Source organism: Hesperophylax consimilis, chromosome 1, assembly GCF_061612785.1.
Source record: "Hesperophylax consimilis isolate HC1 chromosome 1, BYU_Hcon_1.0, whole genome shotgun sequence".
Classification (NCBI taxonomy): Eukaryota; Metazoa; Arthropoda; class Insecta; order Trichoptera; family Limnephilidae; genus Hesperophylax; species Hesperophylax consimilis.
This window is the reverse complement of record NC_142836.1, coordinates 35368471-35381967: the sequence shown is the minus strand read 5'-3', so window position 1 is coordinate 35381967 and position 13497 is coordinate 35368471. Positions and strand designations below refer to the sequence as shown.

Here is a 13497-nt window from a genome sequence, read left to right as displayed (position 1 = left end):
TGTATTGTAACTCCTTACATTGTTCATCCTCAGTTTATTATTTATTGATTTTTCACTTCTTATTGTACTTCCGAACAACTTAACAATGTATAAATGTGAAAGTCTTAAAGGCGTGGATAAAAAAATAAAGACAAAATAATCATATTAAATAATTTATTTTTTAAGAATTGAAATGAGTACATTAAATCAGAAAAAAATATGTGAAAGAGCCAAAAAAATATTATTTAAAAAAGATTAATTGAAGAGCAGCCAGGTTACGTAAGGCAGTCAAGTTCCTGCAGAATTCTCCCCATTCACGGTATTTCGGGAATCTACCGTAAATCAGTCTCGCTGTAAATAAATAAATAATATAAAAGTTTTAATTTATAACTTCGAACAGTTTTCAATATTAATTCACATTTGTAAATGTGAACCTAATATAAAAGTGGAGAACGCGACATTCATTATTTATCTTTGTTTTTTTTTTCATTTCCGCGATTATTTTGTATGAAAAAAAAGCTATGTTATTAAATCTAAGTATATATTTTCCTATGCTTCTGATAAGATTAAATACCAATCAAATAGGACACAGTTAACTTCATGACGAAAACGCCGTGAAATATTATTATTTTTTAATTTGGAAATAAAGAGAACATCATATAAAAAATAATTTTCGGCAAAATAAACCTCTTTCTCAAATGTATTTTTAAATTAGGGAAGATTTTATTAAAAGCATTTTAAGTGGTTTATTTGCTATAGTAATAAAGCATTTACCCTTCTATCATCATCAAAGCGCCTGCGCTCCCTCCTTTCGCGCTCTTCTCGATCCCGGCGGCGTTCTTCGCGGGTTCTGTCGTCGTACCTCCTGTCCCTGTCGTCGTCCCTACTGGAAAAAAATATGAATTATTGTTAATATAATACACTCACCACAGATGACATATTTCTGTTTTCTATACGCTTTCTGTTTCTTTGATTTGAGCTCGGTGGAAAACATTTAATTTTATAGATAAAAAAATCTTACTCCGTCCTCCTTTCTTCCCGGCGGCGATCGTCACGGTAAACCCTCCTGTCCCTGTCGTCTTCATCACTGAAATGATCAAAAGTATAATAATTTTTTAAATTATATTTAGAGACGTTTCATTTACTAATTAATTTTGAAAACTTTTTACAGTTCCTGAAATAACCCAAAATAATTTAAAATTAAATACTTCTTAAAAAATAATTTTCTTTTAGTCACATTATATTAGATATATTTAATAAATATGTAAATCAGTTTTGTCAAATCAACCAATTATATTCGGGGCGATTAAAAATAAATTTTAAAAACGTTTGTATATAATTTCATTTGCTGCATCCAGTTTTCCGTGGTTACTATCCAAAGTATCGATATAATAACATTATGTAATATGTTGGTAGTTGGTTGATGGTGCCTAAGAACTTCACAGTTCTTCAGCGGTGGTCGTCAAATTATAATAACTTATGATTACCATCACCATAAAATAAACTAGGTTTAATAAAATTTCTCTATGAAATATTTATATGAGAATATTTAGTGTGCGGAGGTGATGATTCGGCAACTAGCTTCAGAAGGTGATTCTGGATGGTTTTAAAAGTAAAAAAGGGAAATAAATATTTCACAGTTCCATATATTTTTTTTTCATGTAAACAATTCAAATTTTCTGCCTGAACAAAAATTTTGACTTTCTAAAATAAAAGCAATTTTACTTATACTATTACCTAGAACCACACCCGAAATGTACACTACCACGGATTTTATAAGTAATATTTATTACGTAGAATCAACACCCAATTTAACTTTTTAGTTCTGTATACTTCGTTGATACCCGGATAATCCGGACACAATTTAAATAGCACCGTTTAGTAATAAATCAATTCAAGAGTTTTATTTATTTATTTTGTTATAAAGATATGAAATATTTTACTCCAATCTCCTTCTCCTTTCTTCCCTGCTGCGATCTTCCCTCAAAAAGCGCAATTCCCGGGTCAAATCTTCACTGCGCCTTTCCTCTTCCCGCCTTGAAAGTAAATAACCAATTTATATTACACTATACAATATTCATTTATAGCCATGGGTAATAAATGTTAACTGCACATGTGTCAATGTCATGTGTAAATCGAACGCGGCGTTCGTACATTTTATGGCAATTCAAGCTTTTTAAAACGAACTTTTTCTATGGTTTTGAAAAACTTGTATGGCCATACAATTTAAGGCAACTTAAAGAATTATTAATTGAAAATGTGTTATTGCGCACTTAGCCGCCCCCAGAGGAAAGACTTTACCCAACGGATTCCAAGGATATTTCGATGGAAATTATTTTTATATTATATAAATAAACTTTTATTTGGGGATTCCAAGGATATTTTGGGAGACATTGTCTATATATAATTTATATTTGTAATTAAAACTTACTCATCCCTCAATCGCCTGGTTCTCTCCTCCGTACGGCGGTCATCGCGCAACGAGCGCATATCGCGGATCCTCCTGTCTTCCTCGCTGCAACAAATTATGATTATTACTACATTGTAAGAATTATATTTATACATTAAGCGGACAATTAACAATTTTTTATTACTTAAAAATGAAGTGATTGTTACCATTATGAATCCAATACAATAAAACTACCAAGTATACAGGATGCTAAGGGACGTACGTCACCCCGTGTACAAAGATTAAGGAACTTTTATTTTGCTGTGTATTTTTCATGTCGTTCAATTATATTGCTCATGCAGAAACTTCTCCCGCGTATTTAATTGTTGGTTACTGGCAAGGTCTGCCAGCTTGCCACCCTGAAACGACACTTAGCCCCCACAAAACTATCATTCCGACTTGAGCACTCGCATACATACGACATATCTCTTTCATAGTTCCTTCTAGCGTTCTCCGTCTGGTAATTATATTATTTTGAATAAAACAGTTATCTATCGAATATTTGTCTTTTCTTTTTAGCACTGCATTAAGATAAGGCAGCAATATACTCATTGCAAAACTCCTTATTACATAGAATCCGAAAAATAGAGCATTGAAATTCAGTAACATACAAAGTCGATAAAAATAATGAGCAATTTGAACCCCGGTTAACTTAATGATATAATATGTAAACTTACTCTCTATCTCGCCTCTCATCGTCCCTCACGGAGCGCATACCACGGACAGCGAACCTCCTGCCATCTTCCATTCTAAAATGGTCAAATAACACATCATGACGGCCGACATAGTCCAGTGGTAACGCATTGGACTGCCATTCCGAAGGTCGCGGGTTCGAACCCGGCGTGCGCAAATAAATTTTATTTGATTAATTTGTGTTATTTCACAATTAATTAATTAAAATAATATATAGTATATTTGCGGCACGTTCCAGAGTGGAAGATACTACCAGTATCGCCCTGGTGTAAGACCACCATTCAGAATTGAAACGTTGCTCCAAATGGCTTTAGCCGTGTTTAGTGACTATATCTGAATAGCCAGGTACTTCCCCACCTTCCTCTTTCCCTTCCCCACTTACCTTCAGCCTCACAACATCCCCCAATTGGGGATGTCATAGTCTCACTGGCTCCAGACGGGAGCAGTTGGGACTCTTGTGAGGTATTCACTATAAAAAAAAAATAAAAAAAATCATTATTACATTAAAAAAAAAGTGTTTCATAGGAAGGTTTGTGAATAGCTTGTCTGTGGTGTGATGACATTTTCTTTAAATTGTGATTAGTGAAGCGGAAGAATCAGATTATAATAAATTGTTGGCACTTTCAGAATCAGAATCGTTGACATGACCTTTGATGAGTTTGGTTGGCAGATTTAAATTGCCAAGTACTTCTTTATCAATCATCTTATCCGCCCTCTTTTCCTGGCCACACTTATTATAAATGCCTCGCTACGAACGAACGTTACTACGGGGTCCATGGTGCGGACTTCAGTCTCCCGTTTCTCAATCTCTCCCTCAGCAGCATTGGCCAATGCTGCCAAGAAGAAGACCACGAAGAAAATCTGAAAAAAATGCCACATAATATGAGTATCCATACTTTAACGTTATGCATAAAAAATACACTTTTTTCTGTACTACATCTATGATGGATTTATTAAAAAAAAAAATTACTGAGGGTTGAACCATTCTTCTCGGGGACCGGTTTTATCAACAACGAGTCTATCTGCCATGTTTCAGCTCGTTGAAAAAGGTTCTTTTCCACATCCAAGATATATTATTTATTCATTGATTTATTAACTAAAACCAAAGTGAAATTAAAATAGATGTTTTTAAATGTATGTTTTTCTTCCCTTCATAACTTACCAAAAAGCTCTTCATGTTGATTTTAATTGCCACTGCGATTATGGACAGATATCAATACAATCCGAAGGTACAGATTGAAGTGATTCAATATTTCCAACACACTGTATTTATACTAGTTTTTTAACTTATAACCTTCGTATTAACTTATATGCCCTATGAAGATTACAACAAAGTAACCAATAATAATATTATGTAAATCTAATCTTCTTCTTTATTATCATGTCCTCCCTTACATTGTATGTTCTACTCATTACGCATGGAAAGATGATCGTATAATGCAATTTGAATAAGCTGACGAAATAATTTTCATTACTGACTAACGTAGTTTTTTTTGACATCTAATGATTTTCATACGAATTGTAAATATTTTCCATTTTCAAAATAAACTTATTTTTTAATGAAGCTGTATACAAATAATAATTCTGATAGGTACAAGCAAAATTTAATTCATCTGAAGAAATCATTAATAAAAAAACACATTATTACCTGCAAAATAAAGATAGGTACATCATACTGGTGTGTCCTTAAAGTGGTAAAAAAAGATTAACCTCCCCCTAGCTCCCTCAACAAAGTTGATGTTCTTTTTCCTTCTTCTATCTTTAAATACACAGCAACTCTCTTATTGATTTAATACGTTTTTTTAATTTTATGAATTTTATATAACCCCGGTAAAGATTTATGGTGAACCGAAACCGGTTGGTTTTATGTATTGAAATATATACAATAAAGTGGTATCAACAAATTTATTTCTTTATATTTATCAAAACTTAATACGTTTGAAATATTCATTAAAAAACAAACACATTTTAAAACTCTTAAAGTAAAGATCAGTATGTACTTCATACTTATGTTACCTTCAATTTGTAAAAAATATTAACTGTAGGGAACATATAACAACCATTGAATTAGTTTTAATCCATGAATAATTTTTAACATTTTTTTTTATATCTACGCAAATAAAAATCTTTTTTTCGTTCGCTTTCATGATTGACTCCGCAAAGTTGTAGGAAAATGCTCAACAGCTAATGCTAGCTTAGGGTGAATTGCCTTATACGAAAAAATAAGTTGTTATTACTATTCTCTTCTTCGACAGAGTTAAAACTTAATTTTTCCTCATTGTTGGCCCATTCAGTCATAAAAATAAATCGTTTATTGTGCTGTGTTCGCAAATGCATACAATGAAAATTTTTGACATAAAACGTTTATTTTTGAATTATACAACCTCTCTAATTATATTTTTATTACCTTCTTTATATGCGAGAGATGTGCTTTAAATTAGATATATAATGAAAGGAGGGAAATGCTGAATAATTATTTAATATTATGTATTAGCATCTTTGACGGAGATGCCAACTTCAGGGCATCATTTTAAATACAATATCGCTTCAGAGGATAGTATAAATATACTCTTAACCCTTCGATTGTACTGTTATTTCACAAGTCATAATTGAAAACAATGTTAAAATTAAGATATTTTTGGTGGATTTTTCGGAATAATAATATGTATTTTTCAATTTTTTATGCAATATATTCCATTCTTCGATATGTTGCAGGTTTGAACGTGGTTTTATTCTTCGCAACTTTGGTGGCTGCTAAGGACCGTAGAAACAGCAGCAGCGGACGGAATTTAACGCTATCGACTCCATTTAAAGGTTCACAAATTAATAAAAAAAAAGGTGTGCATTAAATTTATTGAAAATTCGTAGTGGAATTCCTTTATACTGATTTATTAAAAAAAAATAAACTCTTATCCATTTTTTTAGTTTTTACCGTTTCCTGTTTCAGATTATTATAGCCATCTTCAGACTGGTACAATTATTCCTTAAACTATGGTTTATATCCTCAACATTTGAGGGAGGGGGTAGGAGTTCACAGGTATAGTGTGCAATAATTTTATTACAATTTTATGCATTTTCCAATCTTCGTTGCCACGTGGTGTCATAATGCTGAATTTTCGGTTATTTGTTTATTTCTTCGGTTTTATAGATTAATATTCTATTTATACGGGAAATTCCTCACATTAACAATTTTCACCCAATTATTACAGCTGACAGGCAGGTGTTATTATTAATGGCGGACATTGCTATTCTAGTTATATTTTTGGTAAACGGGAATTTTGTTATGTGGGAGTTTCCAAGGATACATAATGTACATTGGAGTAGAAAGTAAAATTTTTATGGTCTTTTAGATAATAAAATACATATTCTTAGAATATCTGATAATATTATAGTGGATGTAGAGCGGGAATTGATTACAATGTTAGGATCTCCTTTTTAAGCTTGGCGGGATATAGTAAATGATTTTACCCTGTCTAGTTTTGATTTTTATATCAGGGATGAAGAACTTCCAATAGAGAACATCCCTAAAAACCGCATCCCTCCATTTATAACATAGTTAAAGGAATAGATTGTACTAGTCTAAAAATGGCTATAATAATCGGAAACCTGAAAGGGTAAATAAATTAAATAAGTGAATAAAGTTAATTATTGTTATCATTAAAATATGTTGATACGTTAATTTTTTTATAATTTTTACCGTTTAATTTGCGTGTACAGTAGGTACCTGGTTTTCGGTTAAACTTCATTGGGATGTTAAAATTTCATTGTGAAATCTACTAAAAATAACGCTTTAATGTTATTGCTCTTACAAACAGTTAAAATTGATAATATTACTTATATAAATATTAATAAAATGTATTTATCGACGTTCATTACAACAAACTTTTTTAGAAAACAATTATTTTTTTTAAAACATCACATATCAAAGCATTAAAATCAAAACAAAAAGAAAATGGTATCATCAACATATGAAAGAAATATAAGTATGTTAACGACGGCCTGCGTGGTAAAGGGGTAAAGCCCACCACTATCAATCCTGAGGTAGCGGGAGTAACTTGGGTTATTTCTTAAATTTATTAATTTCAAATAATATGTAGCATATTTGCCGCAGATCCCAGGGCGGAAAAAGCTCTTAGTATCGCCTTGGCATAAGATCACGATTGAGAAATGAAACGTTGCTTCGAATGGCTTGGGTTGTGTTTCGTAGTGAATATGTAGATAAAAGACAAATACGAATCTAGCTTAAAAATCAATAACATGATATGTAACTGTATATACATATTTACTAGAATAGCTGTGCCCATATGACATTAAAAAAACATACTTCGTATGACTGCGCTACCCTATGTGAATGTTTGAGCACTAAAACAGGCAATGGTCCTATTGCATCTTAAATTCTAGGTTGTGTTGGTGGAAAATGTGCAGGGATGTATGATAAATAAATGTTAGAACACTCTTGATATCAAAAAAGGTTCCGGTCCAGATGGAATCCCTCCACTATTTATTCGAAATTGTGCAGAACAACTTGCAGTACTAATCGTCAAAAGTCAGAACGATGGGGTATTTCTGGATCTGTTTAAGATTGCCCACGTCATTCCGATCCATAAATCTGGTAGTAAAAATGATGTAACAAATTACCGTCCTATCAGCCTTTTATCTTGTTTTGGCAAAATATTCGAGTCCATTGTATATAAAACTATATTTAACCATGTAACACATATACTTAGCTCTTTCCAACATGACTTTGTCGCTAAAAAATCCACAAACACTAATTTACTCGAGTATATTGTGATGAACTTGCCCTGGGATAATTTTTTTTCCGTTTATTGTAGGAATTAATGAATTTTGGTTTCTCCAATCAAAATGAGGTCAGAGGTGACATCTATTGGAGGTACTAGATAAATGAAGGGGACCGGGGCGTGTCGTATTTTTTTGATCTACGCCAAAGGATAAAGTGCAACCAATCAGAGGGGTTGATGAAAGTCTGAATTAGGCAGGCAACATCTACCTTATTGATTTATTATCATGAGTAAGAATTTTTAAGTTGATTTCACGAAACAGTGATGGTACCGGATGTTTGAGTTAAAGCTATTTAAAAACAAGTGCTTGAATTTATGATGCTAGCAAAAATGCTAGGACCATGCACTGCGTTTATCAGAGACCTCCGTGATGGTATTTTGAATTCTTAGATTTAGTTCAATGCAGTCGCAATGAATTTGGCAGGTTGGGGCGGATAGAAAAAAAACCCTAACAAAGTCAATAAAAAACAATCAAACCCCGCTAAACAATGTTATTAAGTGACTTATTACAAAGGGAATGCGCCGCGAAATATAGTAACGTAATTTTGTTAAGTTCGTAATTTGGACGAATTATAATTATGACTAGCTAGGTAAATCACATTTTAACAGGACGAGTTTGGAAGTTACTTAGTTAAATTAAAATCTCACAAGAAGATTTAAAAATAAAACTATTAAATCATAAATATTAAATACATCCTAGACCGTGTTGGTAATTTGAAAGCCGGGCTAAGATGCTGGTAGGCCGACACGCCACTGAACTCAGGGGGTCAAGTTTCATTCCTTGAAACAAAGAAGCTGACACTTCAACAATTGATTGGTTTTGGAACGATTGAATTTAATGTGACGGATTCTAGGGCTTATAATATATGTGTTTTTTTTAGTGCGATTCTGTTCTTGAATATACAAAATTTTCAGAATTCGGAAACATAAATTAAAAACTGATAAATGGCCAAGGGCAGAGTTGTTTTGGGGAAGGAGAGGAGGGGGTGGGGGAGATGAGGAGAGTTGGGAGACAGTCAAGACAGTCTAGGTTGGAAGGGAGTCTAGGTTGGAAGGGAGTCTAGGTTGGAAGGGAGTCTAGGTTGGAAAGCGTTGGGAGACGGTCAAGTAGGGTCAAGACAGTCAGGGCTAGGTGGCGGTGAGAGGAGGTTCAAGGTTTGGGAGACGGTCAAGGAGAGTCAAGGTTCGAAGACGGTCAAGCATAGTCAGGATCGATCAGCGTTTTAATATAGTCGAGTTCAGTCAAGGTTGGGAGACGCGTCAACAAAGAATCTGTTGTCGGAACACGGTCGCGAAGGTCAAAGTCGAATCGGGACTTAAAATAATTACTTTGAATTTAAAAGAGAACAACGAACGCGGTTAAAATCAATTAAACTGTGTATACAGGATGGTTTTTCTAACATGCATCAGCATGAGTATCTTACTGCATGTGAGTGTGTTTGGTTTGTATAATTATTTGGAATGCACTGAGATGATGAATCGGTAAGTCATATTATAAACTAATTATTAACCCTTATTTCCTGTGGATTTCTCAGAGAGGTAAATGCGTTCCAATACGTGGTAAACAAAATAATTTAATTGTGTTTTGAAGTAAGGGTATTTAAATTAAATAAAATCACTTATCCCGGGGATTGAGAAAAGAGTTTACATAAATATATTCAGTACTCCCGAGATGTAATAATATTAAAATCTCGAACAGAAGAATGCGTGACAATATGTTATGGTTGGAGTCCGAAACATTTAACAAAAAAGGTCATAAATTATGAGACTTGACCATTCCAAAATAAAAAAAAGATGACGAGCGGTTATTTTTAGCACGTTAGATTATTAAACAAAAGGAATTAGTCACCTTGCGCGTTATATTTAATTTAACATGTCATGTTATATTTAACGTCTAGGTATACGGAATTCATAAAATATAAATATTGTATTTATGCGATGTCTGGGATAATATAAGCAATCGGTTCAGGAAGCCGGCGAACGGTTAATTATATGCTTTAACATCTATTATTTAACAATATGTTCGAGTATTCTCCTTGAACATTTAATATATTTGGTATTACCACAATTATTCAACCACCACTGTCACTTAACCATGTACCGCAAGTACACCATTATTTCAACTAGTAGAGCTACGTACGTATATCTACGTACTACTAGTATCTACTTCCAACTTCGTTTTACGAACCTTTTAAATGCTACGGTTCTTTTTATCACAGGGGGTTCCCTGTCAACATATAATTTTCATTAATCTTTAAATCGGGATATCACAGCAGATTGAAGAGAGTCGCCGAGAAAACACATCTGTCTGGCTTCCCTATTCTTTCAATTGATATTGTCATTCACATTAGTTTGGCTTGAAACGAAGTGTACGACTTTACCGCGGGCTATCCTATCTTACCAAAGCGACAAAAGCGAAGAAATCGAAATTGGTGATTGGCTTGCCTAATGATGACTTTAAGTGTTAGCAGAATCAGAACCCTGGGTACCGGAAGAGCGTGTATTCCAGTAGAGCGGCGCCGGCTTTCCCGCGTCCTTAATGTGGTTGATTTATCCCGTTAAAACATTGGTTTCTGTCGAAGGTGTTGGAGGACCAGCCTAAGATGGTTACCCTGGAAGACCCCTGTTCCGAGTATTTTCAGCTGGTGAGAGGACGCTTTCACGAAGTTCCAATCGAAGGAAACGAAGGTTGCCAATGGGCTTTCCTACTCGAGTTAGCGTGGCAAACTAATGAACAAAGCGGATAGTGGCTAAGCTATCCTTTTCTGACGTATGGGGGAGATTTTTTCGTTGGCAGAACGAAGGAATCGTGACTATGAAGTTGTTTCGACGATTTTCCGACAGCCTTCCTGTCAGCTCCAATAAATATTTACCCCCACTATAGGAGGAGAAGTCATCTAAAATTAGGTTGAGAATGGACTCTGACCGAAACCGTTTGAGGTGACGGAGATCGGATGATTTCAGATTCACGACTGAGGATACCATTTTCTACCATTCTTTGATATTTGAAGCGAACGGAAGGTAACAAACGATAGAGCGAATGACCATAACTTGAAATTGGAATATAATCTCCCGTCCCGGAAACATTCGTTATGTCGGATGGATGCCTTTATCCAAATTAAATATTGATATGACTTTTGTGACTGCGGACGAAAGATTGAAGTATGTTCTGTATTGCACATATAATATACATGTGTCATTACCTTTACTGGAACGAGAAGCTGTGTAGGCTGGAGCCAGGAGCTATTTGGAGTAACGTGACTGCAGAGGCGAAGACGAACAAAATTAACCTGGATCTAACTTATTCTTACAAGCAAAAACCAGAGGGGTGTTCACGGGATTTCCGAACTCTTGACATTGCCGACTGCAAACCACTTCGGTATATGTTTATCTTTGAGGTTAGTGGAGTGGAATCCTAACTTTTGGCATACTGGCAGAGCTTTTCTCATCATTGATTTGGGGGAGGTTGACGCGACCTAAACCTCGCGCCACCCACGTACCTCAAATGGCTCCTGACATCAGGCTATCATGCCCACCGAACCGGAGCAGCTCCAATCATAAAAATTATCAACACCATCATAATCATTTACCACCAAGGACCTACATATCAGAATTCAAAGGAATCCAACCTTCACCACCCTCCGGCAGGAGGAAAAACGTGTCATTATTTCACGTGTCGTTGAGCGATATTCAATTAATTTATGGAGGAGTTGGGGTGGGACCGTGAACTTGGCTGCTCTCGAGCTGGCCACGATGACGGGTGGGATTTGGAAGGAGACCAACCAAAGCAACACATGTTTTGTCTCTTGCCATTCCTTAACATACCTACTCGTAGAAATAACTAACAAAATTAACAATCCATAGTCAAATCATTAACCTAGAATCTTCTGCATCTTGAATTGAATTTACCTAGTAGAATTTCATGTACTTGTATTTAATTGTCCCATTGTAATAGCACATCATCAACTGCAGTAACCAGAAACGTTTTGGCCAGCTAACAAGGTAGGGAAAAGATAGTTAAAATCAGGGTTATCGGTCATAGTCTTATTTTAAAACCATACAGAATGTAACACGCCTCATCTAAAAGAACCAAAGTTACCATAACTACATAATAGATTCTTCAATAAATTAATCACTGTCGAAACAAAAAATGACACAACGTGACATATTAATTCGATAAGATTGAAGGGTTGACGTACCGCGAGACGTTGCAAATCAGACAGAAGAAATCATTAGTTTTCACGAAGTGAGAAGGTAGAATCAATTCTTGTACGTATGAGAGGGGTAAGATCATTATAATATGGACTTTCTGTGTAAAAAGATGAATAAAAAAACACAAGTAGATGCCGTATACACCGATTTCAGTAAGGCCAACGACAAAGTAAGTCACCCTATCTTAATGAATAAACGGGATAAAAACGGCATACACGGAAATCTGCTGCGTTAGTTAGAATAATATTTATCACATAGAAGTCAGTTAGTTACTGTTAACGATTTTAACTCTTCTCCAATCTTTTTTACGTCGGACTTACCACAAGGATCACACCTTGGACCTTTGCTTTTCTTAATTTTTATTAAAGACCTTACATGTAAACTCTGCTGTAACTTTTATCTATATGCTGACAACCTCAAGTTATATAAAGCAATTAAATCTATGGAAGATTGTGAACTCTTACAACAAGACCTTAACATTTTATCTGCTTGGTGTGTTGACAACGAAATGGAATTGAATATAGCTAAGTGCATATTCATTTCCATTTGCTAAGTTATAAATTTCACTGAAAACACCAACAAAACCCTATATTCATATAGCATATGTGGTCACAATCTGGAAACAGTTTAATCGATCAAAGATTTAGGAATTATATTCTCAACAAACTAACGATCAACTAACATATGAAATACATTGTAAGTAAATCAAATAAATTACTTCTTTTTATTGAAAGATTACCTTAACTGTTCCAGAATTCTAATAGCCTAATGATTCTATTCAATTCGTTAATCCGCAGTGTTCTTGAGTATAGGTCATCAACAGTCTGGAATCCACATTATATCACATAGGTATCTAGACTTGAATCTGTCCAAAGAAAATTTTCATGGATTTTGTCTTATCGATCAGGTGTCTACCATCTACTAGACGGTTAGACTTACATATTTCAAATTAAAGAGTCTAGTTAAAATAAGAAACATAAATGACCTCTTAATGTTTTACAAAATTGTGAATGATCAAGTAGATAGTAACATAGTCCATCAAATCAATTTAAACGCCAAGCCCAAATTCACTAGAAACTTAACATATTTTGGACCAAAATTTTTACCAATAACACTGGTTAGTTTAATCCTATGTCTAGAATGTCTCGATAATAAAACGATATTGCTAAAACACATGCTTGCATAGATATTTTTGTAAATAATATAATTTGTTTCAAGAGATATCTCCACGATTTCTTTACCTAAAAAAAAATAAAATATTGATTTTGATATGAAAATACTAATATTGTTGTGTTTCCTTCAGTGAATGTGCAAATGTGATTGCTGCAGACACATTAGTCAAGGGACATTTATATTTGTATGTAA

At 34.1% G+C, this 13497-nt stretch overlaps 1 long non-coding RNA gene across 1 annotated transcript; it reads right to left on the bottom strand.

The window, feature by feature from the left end:
• Nucleotides 1-245: 245 nt before the first annotated feature.
• LOC149426764 (uncharacterized) lies at nt 246-1064 on the bottom strand. Its single transcript, XR_016305646.1, has 3 exons — nt 1001-1064; nt 754-865; nt 246-330 (listed from the first exon to the last, which is right to left on the bottom strand). It is a non-coding gene; the product is annotated as an uncharacterized LOC149426764 (long non-coding RNA).
• Nucleotides 1065-13497: the final 12433 nt, after the last annotated feature.